A 24,949-nucleotide genomic window follows, 5' to 3' on the forward strand; every position below is an offset into this window, starting at 1 on the left:
GCAGAGAGCTCGATGTGGGGTTCAATCCCAGGACCCTGGAATCATGACCCAAGCTAAAGGCAGAGACTTTAACCCACTGAGCCACCCAGGCACCCTAAGAAACTCAATTTTTACTTGTATTTAATTTTAATCAATTTGAATTTAAATAGTCATATGTGACTAGGGTTGACCATACTAGACAGTGAGTGCAGTTATAGCTTAATCCAGTATGACTGCATGGATATCCAAGTTCTGAATTCCCCTATAGATGCCTAACTAAAGGCAGGGGGAGACACTCATAAGCATTTAAATTAAAAAAAAAAAAAAAAGGAGATGAAACCAATCTAGGATTAAATGACCGCACAACATTCTAGGAACGCCTCAAGATGACCTTTAAATGGGCTAGAAGAATGCCATACAAAACACCAAGCCCACACATTCCTATCAATCAAATAAACAGCATAAACCTAAGGAAGAAATCAAGAAAAAAAATAAATAAAAAGGAAGGGAGGTAAAATGGCAAGAGATAAGGAAGGAAGGGGAAGGAGAGCATGATGGATCCGGAATGCTCAGAGAAACGTGGGTGGATGGGGAAAAGTGCAACGCTCCAGGCTAAGAGAAAAATCTAGGCAAAAGTCAAGTGTAAGAAATTACTAAACAATTCTATGCAGCCAAGTTTCAGGGTAGAAGAAAAGTAAAAACTCAATTTCAAACAAAGTATGACTTGGACAATAAAAGAGATCCACCCAAAAATTAACAAGCATTTGGGGAATTTCAGCTTCAAAAAATGAGAGGACACAAAGGATCCCTACAAGGGTTGGCACATGGTCAATAAAACCTGCCTAAGTATGCCCCAAGTTTTATTTAAAAAAACACACATACACGAGCAGGTAGGGGTGAGAGGGGACAGAGCATTCATTAAAATGATGTCAGACTCCACGCCAGTGAATGTGCCACTGAGGGTGAATAACCCAGCCAAGCTGTGCGGCAACTCTGAAGACACACCAACGCCAAGTTTAGAAATACAAGGAGGAAATCTGTTCGAGGAACTCTGTTAGAGACTCTTTCATTCAACAATGACTGGATGAGCCAGGGGAGAAACTGAAATACAGACAAAAAAGAAAAGAGAAGGAATTATACAAAAATTTGGGAGTTCAGTGGGAAGAACACAAAAAGAAAAAATAAAAGAAACAGTTGCCAGAACATCATGCTGCCTCAAGTAGAAGAGAATAAAGCGCACACATCAAACTGGTTAGAGGGGCTCTTCTGATTAAATGTTTGCACATACACATCGCCTTATTGTATCCACGTCTGTTGAACGCAGGAGCCCTCAACCAGGAGTGGTGTTCCCTCCAGGGGACGTCTGGCAATGTCTGAAGACCCTCCTGGTCATCAGACCAGGGGAAAGCTACTAGTATCTAACAGGAAGAGGCCAGGAGTGCTGTGAAACATCCTACAGTGCCTGGAGCAGATTCCATAATAAAGAACTACCTGGCCCCAAATGTGAATAGTACCAAGGCTGAGAAACCCTGGTTTAAATACATCTCCCTCCTCCCCAAAATGACACCCCAGTGTGCCATCTGAATCCTAAGCACAGAACAAGGGATATGTGTTCCAGATTGGGAAGCAGGGACATGGATGTCATCAGATAGAGAAAACTCCCTAAAGGAGTAAATCTGTGTGACTTACTGCAATTCTGTGACTTTTTAAAAATAGTTTTCCCGGGGTGCCTGGGTGGCTCAGTGGATTAAAGCCTCTGCCTTTGGCTCAGGTCATGATCCCAGGGTCCTGGGATCGAGCCCCATATCAGGTTCTCTGCTCAGCAGGGAGCCTGCTTCCTCCTCTCTCTGCCTGCCTCCTTCTGCCTACTTGTGATCTGTCAAATAAATAAGAATCTTAAAAAAAAATAAAAATAAAAATAAAATAGCTTTCCCTTTACAATAATGGGGATGAGTGGGGCATTTCTGTTTTCTGCTGCTCATGGGGAATATGGGGACCCATATTACTATGTAGTAAATACATAATACATAAAAGTGGGGATTTTCTGTCCTCGGAGGGGAAGTTATGGCTACTGCTTAGAAAACCCTAAAGGCTCTACCTGCAGCCCTAACAGAGATTTCACTCCGAATTAACCTTTTCTCGTGTTCTCACTTAAAGTGTTTTATGACAATTCAAAAACAACACAACACAAAGAACTGCTTGCAAAGGCAAAGTTTGCAGAGAGGCAGGAAAATGATAGAATGGGTAACAAAACCTTGGCAAACCCCAACCCCTGAACAGAGCTCCCGAAGAGGACTAAGGACATAGAAGAGGCTCTTGAGACATAAAATTCTCATCCTGAAAGACTCTACTTGGCAGTGCCACCAGCAACAAATCAGTCCATCTCACCCACATTCAGGAACGCTACTACAAAGCTGCAACAGTGGAGAATTTTTCAGATTTTTGGGAGGTGCTGACTCATGAGTTTTTCATGTTTTCTAGCAAGTACAGAGACTCTTGTGGTTTATCTCCTGCCCTCTGCCTCTAGTGTTTACAAATCTTTATTTTTGTAAGGCTATTAATCCTTTAATTCTGTTCTATTGATTCTAAATATCTTAACCCAGCTTTTTGTGTGTTCATGAATTTTGTGGATGATCTTCTAGAATTATTCTTATGTTTCTTATGTTTATAATCGAATCTATCCATCTTCTATACATCATGACTTCACTACTTCCACCCATCAGTTTCCCATGAGCTAAAACAACAGCAAAAAACACATACAGCAGGACTCTGAACATACCTGAAGTAGCCCAGACAGACCTGTACCATAACGGCCAGAAGCTTAGGTTTCCCTGAAGATGGGACAAGCAAAGAGGACAGTGAACCACTGAAAGGTTTTTTTACAAGACTACATGCTATAGTTATACGAAGCATCAAATGAGCCCTTGGCTCCACATGCAGCCATGGCCATCAGGGAACCAGCAGACCAAGCGGAGCTCTCAAACCCAAGTTAACCTTAGGGAAAAGGTAGAGTCTTTTAAGATCGATTTTTTTTTAATTAATTAATTTATTTATTTATGTATTCATTTATTTGGATAGAGTCTTTTAAGATCGATTTTATTTATTTATTTATTTATTTATTTATTTATTTATGAGCGAGAATGAAAAAGAGCACAAGCAGGGGGAGTAGCAGGCAGAGGGAGGAGGAGAAGCAGGCCTCTTGCAGGACTCAATCCCAGAATCCCAGGATCGTGACCTGAGCTGAAGGCAGACGCTTAATGACTGAGCCAACCAGGTGCTCCAGGATAGGGCTTTTTAATGTAGAATGTATTTACTCTCCTGGGTGAATTGCATCTTCATGCTCATTTCAGACCTGATCATCCCTGCAGCAGCCAACCTTCCCCACTGCCCCCATGACCAGGAACAAAAGGGGACAATTCCACTGTGGCAAGACCACTTTTCATCAAGCAGTCTGTATTTCTTGTTTTTTTTTTTTTTTTTTTTTAAAGATTTTATTACTTATTTGACACAGAGAGAGAGCGTGAGCGAGCGAGCGCACAAGAAGCAGGGGGAGTAGCAGACAGAGGGAGAGGGAGAAGCAGGCTCCCCACAGAGCAGGGGGAGCCAGATGTGTGACTCAATCCCAGTATCATGACCCGAGCAGAAGGCAGTCCTGTAACCAACTGAGTTGCCCTGGCGCCCCAAGCACTGTGTTTCTCCACTGAGTGTTTAACTGGCCCTCATGAGCTCTACTGGGACCTAGCCCCGGCCTTTGCGATCTCTTACAGGGCAGAACTCTTTGGCGCACCATGAAGACAGGGGGCCAAGTGCGTAAAAGAGGGGATGTATCCAAGCAAAGCGCAAGGCAGTGATGCTCTCTCTGACAGAGGCTTCGGGGCAGAGGGGCGCCAAGACTCGGAAGGAGGGGATACGCTTTACTAGGTTAAGACACAGACGGGGAAAGAAGGGGAGGAGACAGGGAACACTGAGCACAGAAATGTATCCTCGGAAGTCCCCACGTGACAGCATTCCACAGCCAAGTCCTGGAGCATTAGAAAGACAGCCTCAAGGCCAGAACCCATGCACCAACCTGAGATCAGAGTGCTTCGTCCACACAGGCTCAACTTGAGTGGGGGAAATGCCAAGGCCCAGACAGAGAAAAAAGGTGTGGGTGGAATTTAGGGTCTGGTTTAGTGTTTGTTAAAAGAAAAGGCAAAATCTCCCAGGGAATCTTAAACTGGGGAAGGTCTGCATGCCCCCAGTCCGTCTGTCACCTCAGAATGACAGCAAGGCTGCGGGGTCACCGTGGCACCTACTGGGAAGCCTGGCCCCACTGTGCTGTCATCTCCATCTCTCGAGTCCTCAGGTGCTGGGTCCTCCACCAGCTTCTCTGCATGAGCCCCACCTCCAAAACAAACTCCCTTTCCCTCATCCTCTGGCCGCCACGTCACTGTGGCACAGGGGAGCCACGAGGCCAGCTCTGCCCAGCTGGACCACCAGGGTGGTCAGGACAAGGGGCAACAGCCATCGCCTGACCCCCAGCTCCCGGGGCCAGACTTGGCAGCTGTACTGAAGGCTCCCCAACCTTTGTGGGATAAATAAATGGTTTAAAAAATAATAATAAAGCTACCTGATACAATGTAACATTCATTCTTGCTTAATACTTCTCCGAAATTGGGTAAGGAAATCAAGAGCCAACATCAAGCCCATCTGTGACACACCAGATGCGCTGATGTCAGGGATAAGCCAGGGTGTCGACACCACCGCGGTGTTGCTTGGCTGACAGAGGAAGAGGAAGGAAGTATTTGAAAGGAAAAGACCAAATGAGAACCACAACCAAGAGATGAGAAAATCTGAGAGAACCTGCTGGTTGATTAGGAGTGTGTTTGTTTACTACCTTACAAACAAGGGCATTCAAAATAGCCCACATAACCTTAAAAAAATAAAAAGAAAAAGGACCCAAGGCTCTTTTAGGTTTGCTACTGAGTTTCCTACTCAGCTAATGAACCTAAAGCGTTCCCCTAACGCCAGCAGCAAGCATCTGGTTGTGTGCTGCCTTGCCTGGTTGTGCAGGGTCCCCAGCTGAGAGCGGTTTTCACCTTTTTTCAGGTGGTAAACAGCAACAAGGAAGAACATGTGACAGGATTATCTGGGCCACAAAACCTGAGACACCTACAGAAAAGTTTACCCACCCGTGAAGATAAGAGGATGTATCTTACTTACTTACATCTTACTGTGTAAGATGACAATAACAGCATCACTTAGGTTTTATCAAAATTGGGCATGACCTTTATGAATAAAACAGGGCTACAAAACAGATTTAAATAATCAGAGAAATAGACCAGATCCCAGAATAAGAATGCTTCTATAAGTATGTACATTTTCTGATATTCATAATGCATATAAATTTTATGAAAATCAATTAATATCCCAAAAGGAGAGAAAGGGGGCTTGCTAAAATTCTTGTGGAAGGATAAGCAAAAATAGCCACAAATATCTGAAAAAAGAGTAAGAATGTGTTCTATCAGATAGGAACCCTAACATAAAGTTGTAATAAATAGAGTTCACAAAGGCAGAAAAATAGACAAGAGGAACCCTAAAAACTGAGAAATATAGAATATGGAAGCACTTTAAATCATAAGGAAAAGTACGGATTTTTCAATACAACATGCCAAAACAACCAGGGCAATACTAGGTAATAAAATCCAGAAAATGTTTAAGTCCTAAGGCTAGTGCAAAAGAGGGAGGGCCGGAGGGAGGAAGGACCACTAATGGTTATGTAACATTATGGCAGAGGACTCCTTTCTTAGCATACTATGTCGTGATTAGGCAATATGAGATTTTTTTAGGTTTCTGTATGGAGAAAAGAAAATCACAAAGTTAAAAAGCAAAATATGATCTATATAAGATCATGTGTTCGTATCTTTACTATTTGAAGAGCTCTTATAAATACACAGGAAATAAAAGTCCTTAATATAAAAATGGACAGAACAGGGGCACCTGGGTGGTTTAGTCAGGTAAACATCTGCCCTTGGCTCAGGTCATGATCCCAGGGTCCTTGGATCTGAGTCCCCCATCAGGCCCCCTGCTCAGTGGGAAGCCTGACTCTCCCTCTCCTGCTGCTCCTCCCCCTACTGCTTCCTTCTCTCTCTCTGGCAAATAAATAAAAAATATTTTTTAAAAATGGACAAAATATGAGCTTATCTTCAATCCCCCTCAAATAAAAGCAGCAAAATAAATGTTCCATCCTTGTTTAAAATCAAATCAAAGTATACTGAAATGAGGTACCTTTTTATTAACCTTTGTGGGTTATTTTTAATGCCCTTATTGGTAAGGTAGTGAACAAATACACAAACTCACACTCCTAATGAAAAATAAATTTGCTAATGAGTAGAGAGTTGGGCTATATGTATCTGAAGACGTATACTCATGTTTACTTCTAATATTTGTTAATTAGGACAGAAAAATTTAGCTCCAAAATCATGCATGTTAGCAATATTAATAAAACCAAAAATTGGGGCACCTGGGCGGCTCAGTAGATTAAGCCTCTGCCTTTGGCTCAGGTCATGGTCTCAGGGTCCTGGGATCAAGACCCATATCGGGCTCTCTGCTGGGCAGGGAGCCTGCTTCCCCCTCTCCCTCTGCCTGCCTTTCTGCCTACTTGTAAACTCTCTCTCTGTGTCAAATAAATAAAAACAAAACAAAACAAATCCAAATTATCAGGAAAAATCTAATATCCAACACTAGGGAATTGAATGACAAAATTATGGTATGTTCCTGCAAAGGAATACCATGTAGACATTAAAAAGATGACATAGAAATATCTACTGACATGGGAAGATGTTCACCCAATATTATGTAAGGAAAAAAAAAACAGTATGTACAACACTATGCTAAGTGAAGTAAGCCAGTCATGGAAGGACAAATACCGCACGATTGCATTTATAGGAGGTATCTAAAATAGTCAAATTCACAGAGGCAGAGAATATAATCAAGGTTGCCAGGGACTTGGGGGGGTGCCACTCAACATGTGTAAAGTTTATTATGCAAGGTAAATTCTAGGGATCTGCTGTAGAACACTGCACAGTTAACAAGACATTTAAAGGTTTGTTAAGAGGATAGATCTTAGGCTGAAAGTTCTTGTGCATGTGCATTTTCTGATACACGACAATAATAATGAAACACAACAATAATAAAAGAAGGTACCAATTTTTTAAAAATCAGATAATAAATAAAAAGAATTAAAGGCAATTCATACAGGGATAAAAACAGATAAAGAACTAACCTAACCACTGTGTGATATTAAGTGTGCACACACACACGCACACACCAAAGTGTTAACTAAAATGCTGATTAATGGATGGCAAAGGGCTTAAGTCTCCGTATTTTCTAAAGCTATTTACTGGACAGTGAAAGGCGTGCCCCCTTCTCCCTGAAGAGCCTGATGATGTCCACAGCAGCACTTGGTTCCACCCCTCTGCTGAGAATCAAATTGAGAGACATGGTCAGTTCCCCTCAACAAGGTCACACAAAGAAGTCTGGTCCCTTCCGTTGAGTGGTCAGGACACAGCCTTGGAGTGACAAGACACATGGAACAAAGCTCTTGGGTTTCGAGTTGTAAAATAACTTCTATTGTCAGAAGAGAAATGGAGAAAAGCAAAGGTTTTGTAAATTACGCTCAGCTGGGAAAGGGGGGGAACAGGCAACAAAAGAGGTGTACCAATAACCAAGGCTGCCCCCAAAGAAATCATCCTCAACTTTGATTTCATGTTGAAACCACCTAAGAATTTTAAACATACTACTGTTGGGTCCCCTGCCCACTGAACCTGATCAAGTAGGTCTACGGAGCCTGAGCATCTAGTTTACAAAACTTTCCTACAGCCAGGATTAAAAATCACCACCTTAAAGCAAGCAGGAAAATATTACAGTCTCATTAAAAAATATTTCTTTTTCAACCTCAAAATAAATCTAAGCCTGCCAGAGCAGAAAAACGGTAATTTGGCAAATGCTGCTATGAGCCAACAGGGAAGTAAAATATTTAAACTTTAATTGGAAGTTTAACAAACTTCCAATACCCCAGGGATTGAACCAGCTCTCCAGCCACCAATAATCATGAACAAATACAGAATAAAAGCTTTGAATTAGCACTTCTTTGATCAGCTTTTCAGCCAGTGATCATTTCTTTTGCACTTTATTTTTTTCTTAATCTGACAATTTCTCTGCTGTCCAGGAATGGGTCAACTTCCTGCTGTGGCTTACCACGGCCACCTGTCTTGGAAGTAGGACAGTACTACCCAAACAGAGAATTTAAAGGCTGAGCTGCTCCTGGAGTTTACTACCAACCAAGCCTTTTCATGTTTCTTGGAAGCAAAACCAAACCCTAAAAAAATGTGTCTTTCCATCAGCATCTGGCAGCTCCTAGTCCAAGCACTCAACAGATGAAGTAACCACTAAGAATCCTCCCAAAGGGCTGACTCCCCCATGTGTACAATTCATCTTTATAGTCCCAGCTCTTAGCACAGAATACTCAATAAGTATTAATGAAATATACATTTATCCCACATTGATGGCAATACTACAACAAAAACATACATGCACGGCAAATCCACCTTTTGACACAAAAATCTACAGTCTCCAAAATGATACATGAAGTATAAGAAAGAGTCAATAGTTCACATGCCTAAGACTCACTTGCAAAGATTCTTCAAAATGCAGGCTTCTTCTACACAAATACTTGCAGACAAGTTCTCAAAGCTGTTTTCATTATAACAGACCCAGAACTCAAGACATCAAAAGGTCCATCAACAAGTGAATGGATAAACAAGCCCCAGCAGGTCCCTACAAAAAGTACTCAGCAACAGAAAGGAAGCAACTGCTAACGTACAGAACAGGGAGAAAGTGCACAGATACCACACAGAAAGAAGCTGGACACAAGATACGCTGCCGGATTCCCTGACCTCCAGCGACAGGAAGCAGGTAGTAGCGACCTAGCACGGGAGTGGACGGAGCGACTCCAAAGGCAGAGGAAAGAAACAGAGAAATCGTCTACACTGTGAACATGGTTCCATCCGTGTGTATCCGTTTACAGTATGTAAACTATACTTCAATAAAAATCAATTTTCGGGACGCCTGGGTGGCTCAGTTGGTTGGACGACTGCCTTCAGCTCAGGTCATGATCCCGGAGTCCCGGGATTGAGTCCCGCATCAGGCTCCCAGCTCCATGGGGATTTGGCTTCGCTCTCTGACCTCCTTGCTCATGCTCTCTCTCATTGTCTCTCTCTCAAATAAATAAATAAAATCTTAAAAAAAAAAAAAAAAAAAAGAAAGAAAAGAAAAAAGAAAAAAAAAGAAAAATCAATTTTCAAAGAAAAAAAAGAATTTAAAAATTTCCATAATCACACCAACTTAAAAAATGTCCCCTCCTCCAGATTCTGATTCCATACACCTACACTGGGACTTGGGAATATTTTTAACAAACGCACAAACGTTCTGATGCTAGAGGACCTCAGACCGCCCCCACCTTTGCACGGGCAACCAGGGGTGGGATAGTTTCTCTGCCTGCAGAAACCTATCCAAACAACTGAGTGTGACTAACAAGGAAAACTTTGGGATAAGGAAATTCTAAACCTCCACTTGCCAAGCTGTAGTTTGGTTCTTACCAAGGTACAAACAAGACCTTTCAGAGCTGGCCAGGTTCAATGATAAAGCACATTTCGAAAGCCAATCCATGGCTCCCTCTCTGCTTAAATCCCATCATTAGAGGATTATAGCTCAACTGTGGCTGCTCCATTAAATTCTGTTAAATGCTAACATTTGACCTAAATGCTTTTAATCCAAGACCAAAAAAGATTATTGGAACACACAACCTCAATTTATATGTGCTCAACTCCCATTAAATGAAAGGACTTGAATAGCTGCCCAATACACAGGGTCCTGCTTTAGAAAGTTTAAAATGCTGACATTTATCCTAGCTATTATTACTCCCTTTAGGCAGCAACGAATGAACCTGTAAGTGGTGGTTATTACTTGATCTTGTGATAACAGTTACAGACGATGTCATGGGGTATAACTGGGAGGGGGGGAAATCCTCCTAAAGCCTTTTCCAAAACACTCCAAGAACTTTTGCTCTTATTTTTTTTCAAACTGCAAGTCACTACCCACTAGTAGTGGGCTAGGATATCAACTCAGTGGATCTCAACAGAACAAAAAACTTCAGAGTACACCTCGTAAGATAAGGGATTCTAGTTTCAAGATAAAATACTTCACTGTGGCTTGGGTCAAACAACAACAACAAATTCGAGCCTGAAAGTCACTGATGTAACTGAAGCCCCAGCAAGTGCCATAAAGGGCATAGTCTGGATACCCCAACTTACATCAGCTTATTTGCTGGGCTTCAAGGAGCACACCCATAGAAAATGTTTGTTCACGTAGTATAAGATAAGGACACAGATAACAAAATATCCTAAAACGTCCTTGCTGTAAGCGTAGAGAGTACCCCAGATCCCAGCCTCCAAGTGGCCTCTCTCTAACACCTGTCAGAGCCTGACACCAAATGACCTCACTGACCAGAGTCAGGAAAATCTCCACCTCCCCGCAACGAGCTGGGTCAGTCTTTTGTCACTATCCCGATCTGTCAACTTGTCCCCTCAATAGAAAGAAAAGTTTAAAAGAAGGCAGATAAAACCTGGATTTCTGAAGGGGAGCCCAGAGTCCACTGCCAGGCTCCCCATCAGAAACACAGCTGCTGAGAACTCAGGAGGGACAGTGCCATAGCGGTCACCCCTGCCCCAGGGCCTGTAAGGTGCCCCACATCAACAACCTCACTCTGAAGCGGAAAGGAAAGGCCTCTGGGAAAACAGTGCTGGACTACTCAGGTATCCCGTAGAAGTGGAGCCAGGTGCCGCAACCGTGGGCCCCAGGGTCGTGGGGCCACAGGACAGACACTGCAAACCCTCCCGGCACTAGGGGTAAGGGAGGGTCACTCCTGACTGAAAGCGAGTGCTTTATGGAGCAGAAAAATGAAACAGAAGATGTTAAAGACGACTCCCTGCCTGCGGGAGACCCTTCCATCTCTTCTGGAGATTGGGCCCAAGAAGCCCTGGGACAGAGTATGCTCTAAACCCAAACAAAACTCTAAATCCTGGGAGAGCTCTTGAATCCAGCCTGAGAGGGGCTGTCCTGCTGACGTCCGTTTCCACACAGGCTGAGCCATGAAGAGTGATGGTCACGGGACCTAGAGGGGAAGACGCTGACTCACTGACGTCTTGGTCAGGGGAAGATGGGAGGTGAGCGTACAGTAAAAGGTCAAAGCAGCTGACGTTCTGCTGGTTTGGAGGCTTTAAGATCGATAGCCATCAGTGATCTTCATGTTTCTGACCTAATGCTGTAGGTATCAGATGCTACAACAGCTTCTGGGCCTGATCTCATCCAGCAGAAATGTGTTGCTCAAACTTCATTTAAATAAAATTATGATAAGGCCTTAAGACTTGACTATCCTAACCATGACTCTCCTGCCCCAGGTAGCATCCACCTGGACCACAATGACCTGCAGTTTCCATGTCGGAGCTCAGGAAGCAGCCTCCTCCAAGAAGCATTCCTGGGTTAGCTGTCCCATGTTAGCACATGGCTTCGTGGTCCAACTCCCCCAACCAGGCAGGGATAGGGACAGGGACACAGTGTCCACCACATAAAAGACACTCAAAATGTCTAAAGAAAATTCGACCATTTTTCCAGAGGTAAGTGATACACCTGAAACAAAATCTAATCCCAAACCTCCCTATTCATTCAGGGAAAGCATGTGCCCTGGACAAGTGAGGGCAGAAGGAGAAATAATGGAGCAAAAGAAAGAGCTTATAGGCCAGAATCAAAATACAGAGGTATATCTGAGAAAACTCAAGCAGAATCAAGATTGGTTTGATTGCATTTATTCCTGCTATATGATTTAACATCTCATTTTTTGTACCAATAGTGTTTTTAATTAAAGACTATTTTAGGGGCGCCTGGATGGCTCAGTGGGTTAAGCCACTGCCTTCGGCTCAGGTCATGATCTCAGGATCCTGGGATCGAGTCCCACGTCGGGCTCTCTGCTCGGCAGGGAGCCTGCTTCTCTCTCTCTCTCTCTCTCTCTCTGCCAGCCTCTCTACCTACCTGTGATCTCTGTCAAATAAATAAATAAAATCTTTTAAAAAAAAAGACTATTTTAAATGTATTAGTGAGTCATTTTAGGGGCAACTAGAAAGAAATTTTGTATGCAATTTTAATGACAAGATAAAAACATGTTCAGAATTGACTGCCTATCATATGACACAAACAGGATTTCACTTAACCCTTACAACAGTGCTGGGAAGGGCTGTTCCCATCATCCTGTCACAGCTTCAAAAACTGAGGCAGAGAAGCTGATTTTCACTTAGACAACAGCCAAGGGCAAGTGGAAGGCACAACAATCATTCTGAGAGCATGAAAGCTGCTCTCAGTTCCCTTAGAGACTAGCAGAACAAGCTCCCAAGATGAGCGGCCAGAAGAGGCCTGGAGGGTTATCTCTAAAAGTCATTCTGGACGCAGCTGGAAAAAGTCCACCAGTTACTATCTAGGAATGGAAAGAAAGCTTCCTCCTCTTGCACACCTCCAAATGACCTTTGTCATCTGCTCTCTCCCCCACCCCTTTCCCAGTTCCCAGTACACAGACAAACCTGGGTGTTCAGGTAACTTCCAGGGCTGGCTGAGCCGTGCTAACCCTGTGCCCCCCTCTCGGTACTGCTCCAGACTCGTTTCCAGCACAATGAGGACTCACGCCTCCTCAAGAGGGCACTGGGTCCCCTCCAGCTACTCTGTCCGGCTGCCGCCAATGGAAAAGCACAGGTGCCCGCAGGAGTGTTTTATCACTCCATCGCCTCAAGCCCCACGTAATTATCAGCCCTAATTATCAGCCCTCGCTCTGAACTACTCAGACCATTCCCTTCCTCTCTGGAATGTTCTTATCAGCTCTTCCTGCCCTCAGCGTCAAAGCCAAAGGTCCTCCTCTCACCTGCCGACAGAGGTCAAGCTCCCACGTTCCCTTGTTTCCTGTCTGCCGACAATACCTGCCGGGCTTTGCTGGACTTCAACACACACCCTTAGCTCTCTCCGCCACCTGCTGCTTCCTTCCTACCACCTGTTCCATTTGCAAATCTCTTCTGCAGTATCTTTTCTCTCCTCACCCAACCCCCACTTTACCACAAGTTCCCCTCCTCACACCCTTTCCCAAGATAATGAAAAGGGCGCTCTGAAATTTCACCTACTCTGGTGGATTACCTGATGACTGAACAGTAGGTCTGCCTAAACTGCAATTACCTGGGGCTGGGACACTGTAATTCTTCTCAAAGTTAATCCCAAGTACACGGTGATCCAAATAATAAGGCTCTCCCTGACCTTCAATAAATGGGACCCTGTTCCTGACAGTCAATAAACATCTCATGCCTGAGAGTAGGTTAGTTATATAGTTGGGCTGGGGGGCTTTTTTGCCCTGCAAAGAAACATGTTCTTCCCAATTCATAAAACAGCCATTCAGCAGCATCTTGCTGGCTCAAGTGAAGAGTGAGTAACTCTTGATCTCCAGGTTGTGAGTTTGAGCCCCGAGTTGGGTATAGGGAGTACTTAAATAAATAAAACTTAAAAAAAAAAAATACATTCAGTACAGAGACTGCAATCGCTTAGAATCCTGTGCCACGGACAGGATGAATCTAACATTTTCATAATCCCCAAACCTTACAGGATCAAAAAATTTATATATTCAGCTATAAAAGACTCCAACTTTCCATGAAGTTTAATCTGTGTTCCTTACTTTTCTTTGAGGCTCTAAAATTCTGCAGAAATGAAAGCATAAGAGCACACAAAGTCGTGGGTGACCCAGCAATGGACCTCACTCAGAAAATAAGGTAAAAGAGCACCTGAAAAACAACACATCTGATATTTCAATTGTTGCAGATCGGGTTCTAAGGTCACTCTTTCTCGCACGTTTAATGAGGGGCACTCCCCTCTAATTCTATGAGTCGCATAAATGATAATATGAGGTTATTTAAATATTGACAGCAACAGTGAAAAACTCAGACTTCGAATACTTTCTGGTAAGCAGCTGGGCAAACTTGAGCCCCAGGCTCCTCACCCCCCTACAGAGACACAGGCAGGCATAGCTATGTACTTGCAGAAAACCAGCCACGGCCACAGCCCGGAGTGCACACAGTCCCAGACAAGAATGGGAACAGACCCCCGTAGCCCCAGATGCACAGACACACAGACACAGAGACATTAATTCCCCAAAGCAGAGCTAATGTACCAAGAAATGGTCCTACCTGGAGAGAGAAATCTTACCCTATCCACAGAAACACTTGTTCGTCAGTGTCCGACCCACCAGCTCCACAGGGGCATCTGTACAGGGCCGGGATCACCCTGATGCTCAGTAGTGGCCGTGTTAGGAGCCGAAGGAATTTCGACTTTTATAATCCACACAGGCTCGCCAAAATTGTATAATCACACCACCTAGTCAGAAGTTACACAACAGCCACCACCTGGTTACAGATGGTTACTACAGGCTCCTGGTAGGGCCTGCTCACCATCAGTGTGGCCCAGGTTTCATGGGACAGGGTGGTTTGTCTATTGTGGAAACCAGGCAGTTGCTGGGATTACATTTCTCAAACCCACACAAGTAAGGGAAATTAAAACCTATCTTTCTGAACACTCCTGTCCAGAGGAAGGAGTCCACCTGCACTGCTTTCAAGCTCAGTGAAGGAGTTGGGGGGTGGGGGGGAGAGTCATGTTGCTTCCTGGTAATGTTTCATTTCCCCAACTGAGGGCCCAGAAACATTTCCCCGATGGGGGGCTCCCAAAACAATTGTTTTCAAAGCCCAAGGACTTTCAAAGATTAAGAATACACCTCAAAGCATGATCTCTTCATTGAAATGCCGGGAAAAGCAACAAGAAGTTGCGCTACTGAGAGCCAGCTGCCAGAGCCTGGCAGTGTGTGGCCTCTGGCATGCAGGTCCCAGCCACAGAGGCCATATGGAAGAGTGGAAGTGCCCACACAAACACTCAGAAAGGCAAACCCATGCTGACAACCTAGTGCCAGGAAGAGTGAAGAAGCCACACCTATGGTCAGACTCTGTCCTCTGTAGTCCTGTCTTCAGGCCAGGGCCTGTCAGGAAGCCGAGCAGTGGGCACCTGCTCCCCTGGGTGGTGCTTTTAGAGGGCTAGAACCTGCCTCCATCTCCCCAACACCACGCAGGGACCACATGGCTCTGTTGGGAAACAGGCAGGCAGAAAGGGCATCTCCCAGCAGCACAGGGCATCCTGAAGATGTGATAAAGGCAGAGGAAGAGACAGGACAGCCTGGAGAACTGCAGCTCTGACAGACACTCATTTCATGAATCATCTTTGGAAAGTCAGTGGTGGGCACAGAAGAAAGATGCCACCTGACTGCAGTAGAAGCTGCAGTGAAAGTGGGGAGAAGCCAAGAGCTTTAACTGTTCAGGAGCAGGAGCAGAGGTCACAAGGACATACCCAACGCCTTGCGGCAACATGTCCAGGTAGACCAGAAGGCCCCTCCACTCCAAAGTGAGCTGAGAGGAAATAGCTAGAATGTGGCCTACGGGAAAAAGAGTCCAGTCTCTGTATCGTGAACACAAGATCAATCCTCAAGCTGTTCTCTTGAAGACTCTAGCTTCGAAAAGGTTTAACTCTAGGAACCAAAGAAAAATTTCAATTTGGAACAGAATTAAAAAACAAAACAGTTGCTATTTTTTAAAAAAGGGAAACAGGATCACACAATTACATGAAGAAAATGGACAGACACCAAGAAGGACAGCTGTGGGTGGTGAAGAAGCAAAAGAGAGAAGTGAAAACCCAAGGAAACAGCAGAAAACTAAAGGGTGGAGGACAGGTTTGAAAAACACAGAGACAAGGAAAAGTCCAGAAAGGAAGTAACAGTTCACAGAGGAGAATCGTGGAGAGACAAAAGCAAAGAGCAAACCCAGGATATGAATAACCAGTGCCCCTTGACTAGACTGAAAAAGAACAAAGAAGCCAGTCATATAGGACTCCATTTACATGAAATGTCCAGATTGGGCAAATTCACTGTGAGACAGAAAGTAGATCAGTGGTTGCCTGGGGCTGGGGTGGAGATGGGGGAGAGGAATGGGGAGGGACTATTAATGAGTTTGGGATTTCTTTATGGGATGAAGAAAATGTGCTAAGCTTGACAGTGATGGTTATACAAGTCTGATTCCCTGGGAGCTGCTGCACTGCACAGGTTCACCAGCAGAACTTTATGGTGGTGAATTCTAGCTCCACCGAACTGTTGTATAAACAACCAACAGAACAGGCTTAAAGATTCAAGAAAGATACAGACTAGAAACCAACTACTCTGAGATTAAAATCTGACTAAACAAATTACAAAGGCATGCCAGATTCATGCAAAAATCAGGGGGAAGAAACCTGTTCTTGGACACATTCTGGCAAAATAATTTAACTACAGGAAGAAAAAGTTGTAGAAGGGAGAGGAGAACGTGTTAGGGTCACTTAAGTAATAGCAATAATTAAGATGAACCCCAGGATTTTCCAAGGCAGCATGAAAATGCCAAAAGTCTATAGAAAATGAAAACAGAGAACTGAAGAAAAGGTTATCCCAAAGAATTTTATACCTAGACAAGCTGCCCTTCATGTGGGAAAGCAAAAAAAAAATAAATTTAAAAAATTTTTAAAAACTTAAAAAATAGAAAAAAAATTGCAACCTCATATATGCAGGGGCTCAGAAGGGCGGTTAGGGTGGGGGTTCAGGGTATTATTCCAATGCCTAAGAGGCAAAATTCAGAGACATTATACACAGGGCTGCTAATGACATATACCAGTCAAAACCATCAAGATTTCTTAAATAATGAAGAAGTTTCTTAAATAGTGAAGATCAACCTGATTATAAAACTGAACCTATATGTCAAATTATTCCCTAAACATACGCTAGGTTACGTGAAAAATATAACTAATAACAATAAAGCAGATCGAGCAAGATTACACTATTGAAGACTGAAGACAGGGAATAAGATAATGCTCAAACCCATCTCCCAAACAAGCAGGACTCTGAAAACACTGTTAGACCTTCGCAATAATTACGGAGAAAACAGGGGGTTTTGTTTGTCTGTTTGGGAGGTGATTTGTTTTGTTTTTTAGTGTTTTTTTTTTCTTTTTTTAATTTAAAGGAAACCACTATTAAAATTGGAAACAGATCACAGACTATAACACAAACTAAACCTATAAATGAATTAAATATAAAGTATTCTCAGATGTGTCAGAATACAAATGCCAATGCCCGAAAATACACCTTAAGCAAAGTGAAACAAAAATAAAGCAACGTTAATGCTGCCTGCCTCATTATTTCTTAAATATCAGACACAATGAAATCACACCAGAAGTATTAAACAGGGGAAAAGAGGGAAAGAATTCACAACAGAAATACTATGTCAATTTTTATGTTCCAAGCATCATTTCAATGAAATTAAGTCCACGGGCTGGCTAACAATACAGAAGAAAGGACCAACAGTTCACAAATGTACTTCAGTGTCTCCAAGAAGATGGGGACAAGAGGGTAGAGAGACAGGGGCAAAGGCTCCATCTTCATGTGAGCTTTATTTTTTATTGATGAGAAAATGCCACCAATTTAATGGATAAAGCTAACAAAACCAAACTGTGCACAACCAGAAAATAGAGCCTTCCTTCTACTGATTAAAGAGCATTTGTGAAAACTGGCCATCATGCCAAATGAAAAGTTCAATCCCCCACAAAAAGGAGCCTTTATTATTTCTCATTGCCTGACCATAATGCCAGAAGAGATCAAAAGAATTGTTAATCAACAAAGTTGTACCAACTTCCAAATTTTCAACCTTTCTCCCAAATTACTGTTGGGTCAAAGATGAAACTGAAACTGTAAAAACACTCTTACAACATAAAAGAATAAGTAAGAAAATACCCTAAAGGACAAGAAATGAGAGAAAGAAAAATTGGCTAGAAAAGCAAAAAAAAAAAAAAAAGAGGATAAATACAGCCAAGAAATTTCTTAAACAAGCTTCCCAAGGCCAAGGCAGATAGAAACCTTCCACTCCAAAATACATGGGCCCAGGTAGCTTCCTAGGCAAATGCCTGTAAGCACTAAGGAACAGAACTTCCTAGGCTACTCAGGTTCAAAGCACTGGAGAATGAAAATTTAAAAAGCCTATCAGGGGTGCCTGGGTGGCTCAGTGGGTTAAAGCCTCTGCCTTCGGCTCAGGTCATGATCCCAGGGTTCTGGGATCGAATTCCGTATCGGGCTCTCTGTTGTTCAGTGGGGAGCCTGCTTCCTCCTCTCTCTCTCTCTCTGCCTTTCTATTTGTGATCCCTGTCAAATAAATAAATAAAAAATCTTAAAAAAAAAAAAAAAAAAAAAAGCCTATCAGCCATTTTAGAAATCTAGCATCATCCAGATCACAAGCCTGACAAAGAAAAAAAGCTAGTATTACAACTTACATTAATGGGTAGAAGAAAAAAAAATTGTAAGATAAACAAAAACCAAATACAATTCAGCATCAATTTTCAAATAAAACTCTTAGCACATTCATGGGGCACATTCAGTGAATTAAAGCCTCTGCCTTTGGCTCAGGTCGTGATCTTAGGGTCCTGGGATTGAGTTCTGCATAGGGCTCTCTGCTCAGTGAGGAGCCTGCTTCCCTTCCTCTCTCTTTGTCTGCCTCTCTGCCTACTTGTGATCTCTGTCAAAAATAACTAAAATATTTTAAAAAAAACAAACAAAAAAAGCTCTTAGCACATTCAACACAGAAGAAAAAAAATCCTCAAAAAGAATCCCCAACTCGTGCCATAGCCAGCAAGATATGTGCCCTGAAAAACCCCACAAGGTGTCCATTAAAGCCAGGAACAGAAGGAGTCTGATAGCCTCCATTACAGAAAACTGTCCCAACAACTACAGTAAGAAAAAGGTTTTGAAATACTAATACTGTGGGGGTATCTGGATGGCTCAGTAGGTTAAACACCTGCCTTTGGCTCAGGTTGTGATCTCGGGGTCCTGGGATTGAGCCCCTCATCAGGCTCCCTGCTCAGAGGGGAGTCTGTTTCTCCCTCTACTCTTCCTACCCACTCCCTGCTTGTGATCTCCCTCTCTCTCAAATGAATAGATATAATCTTTAAGAAAAACAAAGTGCTAATATTGGAAAATCAAAGACAAAATAATTATTTATAGGTAATAGGTCTGACTCAGCAAATGAGTTTAAAAACCTAGAATAAGGGGTGCTTGGGTGACTCAGTAGGTTAAAACCTCTGCCTTCGGCTCAGGTCATGATCTCAGGGTCCTGGGATCATCCTGCATCAGGCTCTTTGCTCAGCAGGGAGCCTCCTTCCTCCTCTCTCTGCCTGCCTCTCTGCCTACTTGTGATCTCTCTCTCTGTGTCAAATAAATAAATAAAATCTTTAAAAAATAGTAATAAAAATAAATAAATAAAATAAAAACCTAGAATAAGATACGTCAGAAAGGTAGGGAGTTACAAAATGAAAAACAGAAAAAACATCCTTAGCACTAGCATTAACCTATATTAATTCCTCCCTTTTGTGAAGTATTGTATACACACATGGACAAGTGAACTAGGAAAGTAAGGCAATACCCCAATTACTTTACAGTGGTCATCTCTATAAAGTGGGATTCTGAGTATTTCTTCTTTTCGTTCATCTTATTTTCTAAGTTTTATGCCTCTCCCATTGTATTAAGGGACAAATTAGAAGCAGCTCAAATCTTAGTACCTATAAGGTTAGTAAATTTAGGAACAAAAAATCATGCAAAACAACTAAAAGGCTAAGCTGAAGACAAATACTAAAAAAAACCTGCTTAACATTTCAGAAATAATTATGCATTTGAAAATATGTAATTTGATTAATGCAATCTCTAGTTCATGTTTCCTTTAAACGACAAAATCTAAATTGTTTTGAAAAATACCCTTCCATATAGGTTGTGCTTACTTCTGTCTTTCCAAATAAATGTTATATACTGACATTTCAATGCAGAAAAATGTTGAAAAACTGAGTAAAACAACAAAGAAGGTTTAGAATTATCAGCTGGACAAAACCTGCTCTGATTCTGTAATGAGCCAACCTGGGGGTTTAAAAAAAAAAAATTGGCTCTAGAAACATAAACAGCAAATGCATTGTCTAACAGCACCCCCTAGTGTTACAAAATTTAACTAGCTCTCCGTAAAGTACTGGAAAATACAACTGTTTCAAAAAACTATTTTGGATAATTTCAAATACACAGAACAGTAAACAGAATTAAGACACATTTCATATACAACTTATTTCCAAATATGTATTGTTTTGTGTGGCAACTTCTATATTTCATCAAAAGTGTCAGATGCCAGCAGGTGTCTCCAAGAGTTTTCTCATCAATTAATTGTTATAAAAACCCTTGACTGGGATGTGTGGGTGGCTCAGCTCATGATCCCAGGGTCCTTGGGATCAAGTCCCACATCGGGCTCCCTGCTCAGTGGGGAGCTTGCTTCTCTCTCTGCCCGCTACTCCTCCTGCTTGTACATGCTCTCTCTGGCACTCTCTCTCTCTCACAAACAAAATCTTTAAAAATATATATATAAAATTAAAATAAACAAATAACTTAAAAATGAAAACCCTGATTTTAGGCTGGGCACAGAATCAACAAAATTCAGGAAACATTTCCCAGCCTCCTCAGCAGCTAGACATGGCCACGTAACTAAGTTCTGGCGCATGGGATAGGAGTGGAAGTAAGTCCTATCCACCACCACCCCACCACCCCACCCCCACCCCTGGCTGGCTGCAAGAACCATCTTGAGGCGTATTAATCCATCAGTATGCTAACAATGGTGAACCAGTAAGAAATAAAGGTGCCAAATTACATAAGAGAAAAGAGCTTCTATTTCACATTTGGTTATATTAGAACTGCCTGAACTATACTCTTAAATAAAAACAAACAAAACAAAACATGCAGAGACACAATCTGGCAAGACAACACATTTTGGAATAAGCCTAGTAACTAAATTCTCAAAGGGAAATGGATCAGTATGTATTTAAAACCCAGATGAATGATGATGAGTGTTATTTTCCTTCAAAGGGGGGCATCGTGGTAAAGGGTAAACATCTGGGTGAGAGAAGCAAATTCACTGTTCACCTTAAATTTGCTTCTCTGACATTTAAAGGCCAGCCACTGGTTCACGGTCTCAAAGCACAGTTCGGAATGTGTGCTGACAGTGTGTGCCAGAACTCCATCACTGAGAGTAAAATCAAATTTCTCCAACTCTCAAAGCAAATCCATTGGGAAGACTATTGCCTCCCAACCCCAGGTACAGGCTACAGCATGGCCTGGTCAGCAACATGCAGCAGAGCTCCAGGGTCTGCACAAGAACACGTCCCCGGAACCCAGAAGCCCGGTACACGCACACAGGGGTGTGGGCACGGGAGTTATGTTTGAGGCCAGTGGGCCTCAAACATCTTGCTCTGTAAAATAATGGTGTTGGCCTACTTCTGTAGTTTCAGCACTTCTGTTTTTCATAATGCAACAAGCATTCTCAAATTAAATCTTATTTGAGGCCTGGCAGGGGTTGGGGGGGCAGATCATAAGTAGGTGTATGATGTCATTAAAATGGGGACTGCATACGCTTCACTGTAAAGTTTTAATACATATTTTCCAGGAAAAGCAATAAAAAAAAAAAAGAAGTCCAATCAGTAAATCAAAGAGACCATAACTTAAAGAACTTTGCTGACAGCAGCAAGAAAAACACCTTTACCCAATTTTCTAGCAGCAGCCTTCGAATGCTGCACTATATTGTACCGCCTCCGTTATCACTCTTTGGTAATTCTCACACATCTAACAAAATGCTCTGATTTTGAATTAAAGGAGGAAAAAAAAATTAGCAAAATTCAAGGGCGCCTGGCTGGCTCAGTGGGTTAAGAATCTGCCTTCACCTAAGGTCCTGGAATCAGGCCCTGCGTCAGGCTCTCTACTCAGCAGGAATCTGCTTCCCCCTCTCTCTTTGCCTGCCTCTCTGCCTACTTATGCTTTGTCAAATAAATAAATAAAATATTTTTAAAAATAGCAAAAATCTATTACTTCAAGTCCTTAAAATATCCAATTTTAAAAATTTAATTCTTTGTGTTAAAAAAGTATATGACCTACTTGCTAGAATGGCTAAAACAAAAATTAAAACTAAGGTGATACACCACATGCTGATAAGAACACAGAGTGACTGGACAATCATACACTCCTGGGTCAGGATGTAAAAATGGCATGAACATTTTGGAAAAACATTTTGGCCATTTCTTACAAAGTTAAAAGATACATTTACCCTATGACCCAGCAACAGCACTCCTAGCTATCTACCCAGAGAAATGAAAACTTACATTCAATGAAACACCTGCACATAAGTGTGTTTGGTGGCTTTATTTATATTAGCCAAAACCTGGACTTGTTCACCTTTAGCCAGTAAATGGATAAACCAACTGTGGCATAATCCTATTAATGAGGTCATTCCACACTGACCAGATAAGGCCGGTAGAAAGAAGCTTAATAATACCAACTGCTGGCAAGACTGTGGATAAACAGGAACTTCCCCACTCTGTTGCCAGAGATGTAAATTGGTTCAAACTCTCAGCGAAACAATTTGGTGGCATCTAGTAGGTTGTAAATGTGTTTGCACTAGGATTCAGCAATGCCGTGCCTCAGCATCTTGACCCTGCTTTTAATAGTACACAACCAACACATCAATAGAATATGTAAGTTCTGAGGCTCAAACAGAATTCAAAAAGAGCACTTAAAATGAACTCTATCTAGCCGCTTGGGTCAACATGCCTCGAGAACATTCCTGAATGAGCGAGCAGGCTGCAGAATACAGACCACATGAGATCTATTACTTAAGGTTTTAAATCATGCAGTCAATACTGAATGTGGGACTGAATGTGGCTTTATTGGTATATAAACATGTAATACACAAGTCAAAATACAAGGGGTGGCTCAGTCACTTAAACTTCCGACCCTTGATGTCGGCTCAGGTCATGATCTCGGGGTCCTATGATGGCATGTCAGGCTCTGCGCTGGTTGTGGAGCCTGCTTAAGATTCTCTCCCTCTGCCCCTCCCCGCCCTCTCCTTCCTATTTAAAAATGAAAACAAAAACAAACAACGGTAAAAATATGGGAGAGAAGAAGAGAACACTAGCAAAGAATACAAAGAGAATATCTAAAATGTTTTATTTTTTTAAAAGAAAGACCTAAAGCAGAGGTGCCTGGGGGGCTCAGCTGATTAAGCAGCTGCCTTTGGCTCTGGTCGTGATCCTGGAGTCCCAGGATCAAGTCCTGCATCGGGCTCCCTGCTCAGGAGGGAGTCTGTTTTCCCTCTGACCCTCCCCGATCTCATAGTCTCTCTCTCTCATTCTCTTTCAAATAAATGAATAAAATAAATGAAAATTAATAAGAATAAAAGAAAGACCTAAAGCAAAGACAAGAGCATGTTTAGATTTATTAAACCTGAGTATCTGGTATGAGTGTTCATCCTTTCGTTTTCTTTGTATCTGAAATTTCACAATTTTACAAATTTCACAAATAAACTCTTACCAAAAGATACACAAATCAGACACATAAAACCTGGTACAAGTTGTTGCCTGCAGAGAACAGAGCTGCAGTCAGACAGGAAGGAGACCTAATTGCCTTGTCTGTCCTTGGAAGCTCTCAGACTTTGTTCTATGTAGACCCACTATCCATTTTTCTTTAATTATAAATAAATTTCATGTCCTCGTCACCTCCAACCCTACCTCCCACTCAGGGGAGAAAACGTCCATCTAAAGTATTTTCATCTAAGATAAGGCAAGGCTGCTGAAGAGGCGATGGCATGTGCAGCACTGACTATGCCCCGGATGGGCTCTGTTGACTCAAGAGGCCTGAGGGTGGGCCACTTCTAAGACTCTGCCTTCTGTGAAAACACAAACATTTCTCTGTAAACCAGGGATCAGAAGTCCTAACGATGCCACTGGGAGCAGCAAGTGGTTCTCCTGTGGCCCTGGCAGGAAAACTTCCAGGATGTATGAAAACCGTTCCACACAGACCATCTGTGGGGTTGCCTCATACCCTCTGTGGAACAAAGTGGGCAGAGATGTATACAGATAGCCACGGTCTCTCAATGCTAGTTGAGGGAGGAGGGCAGGAAGTGGAGGGAGCATCTATCAGATGACTTGTTTTCTTAATGAACTAAGAAGTGGAAGTCATGGTGGAGAGGAGAGATGGAGGAGGACACTGGAGGAAAGAGGAGTGAAAGGACTCCCATAAGGAAAAAGAAAAAAAAAAGTCAAGGGTCTAGCTGAGCCCAGAACTTGTAAATAGGTGAAGGAGAAAGTCACTCTGATACCTGGTTTCTCTCCAGCAGAGTGTAACGGGAGAAGAAACATGGAAAAACTAAAAAAAACGGGACTGTGCCACTGAAGAAGGCTGGTAAGTCACCCAGACAGTTCACTGAGGAAACCAAGATGTCAGTAAGAGGATAGTCACATGACTCCCTGTGGACCCACAGCAGGTACAAAGAGTGAAGAAGGGAAGAAGAAGCCAGAGAATGCCAAAGTACCTGAGGAGAACAAGAACCAGGAGAGAACAAATGAGACCTAATGAAGGACAGGATGTGTGCAGAGACTCCACAAGTGTCATATGGGAGAGGGCAAGGTTCAGGAGAGCTGAAGTAACTCGAAGTAAAACTGCCAGAAAGGATCCCGTGAAGGGAGGGTGAGGTTCACAGGCCTGAGGAGCCAAGAACTCAAAAACGATGTTAGAAGAAACAGTAGGAGGAAAGGGAGCAAAACAGGCACCAATGTTCTCATTAGTAGGAATGGTCAAGAAGTTGGTAGATGAAAGCAAAAAGGTAAGCGGAGGGTCAGGTCACAGACTCGGGTGGCCTTCAAAATGGCAGGCATTATTGAATCCTAGAAG

The 24,949-nt window shown here is 42.7% G+C and overlaps 1 protein-coding gene across 9 annotated transcripts in view; it reads right to left on the bottom strand.

The window, feature by feature from the left end:
* SLC23A2 (solute carrier family 23 member 2) overlaps positions 1 to 24,949 on the bottom strand; it is a 130,898-nt gene that overhangs the window by 73,023 nt on the left and 32,926 nt on the right. The window contains exon 1 of one of the 9 annotated variants that reach the window (XM_059133881.1): positions 14,305 to 14,445. The exons of 7 other annotated variants lie outside the window; for them this stretch is intronic. The gene's annotated coding sequence lies outside the window, so the exon portion shown is untranslated. Of the gene's footprint in view, positions 1 to 12,647; positions 12,799 to 14,304; positions 14,446 to 24,949 lie in introns of those variants that run through there. One more of the 9 variants, XM_059133882.1, reaches the window with a different exon arrangement.

Source organism: Mustela lutreola, chromosome 9 (assembly GCF_030435805.1).
Source record: "Mustela lutreola isolate mMusLut2 chromosome 9, mMusLut2.pri, whole genome shotgun sequence".
NCBI lineage: Eukaryota > Metazoa > Chordata > Mammalia > Carnivora > Mustelidae > Mustela > Mustela lutreola.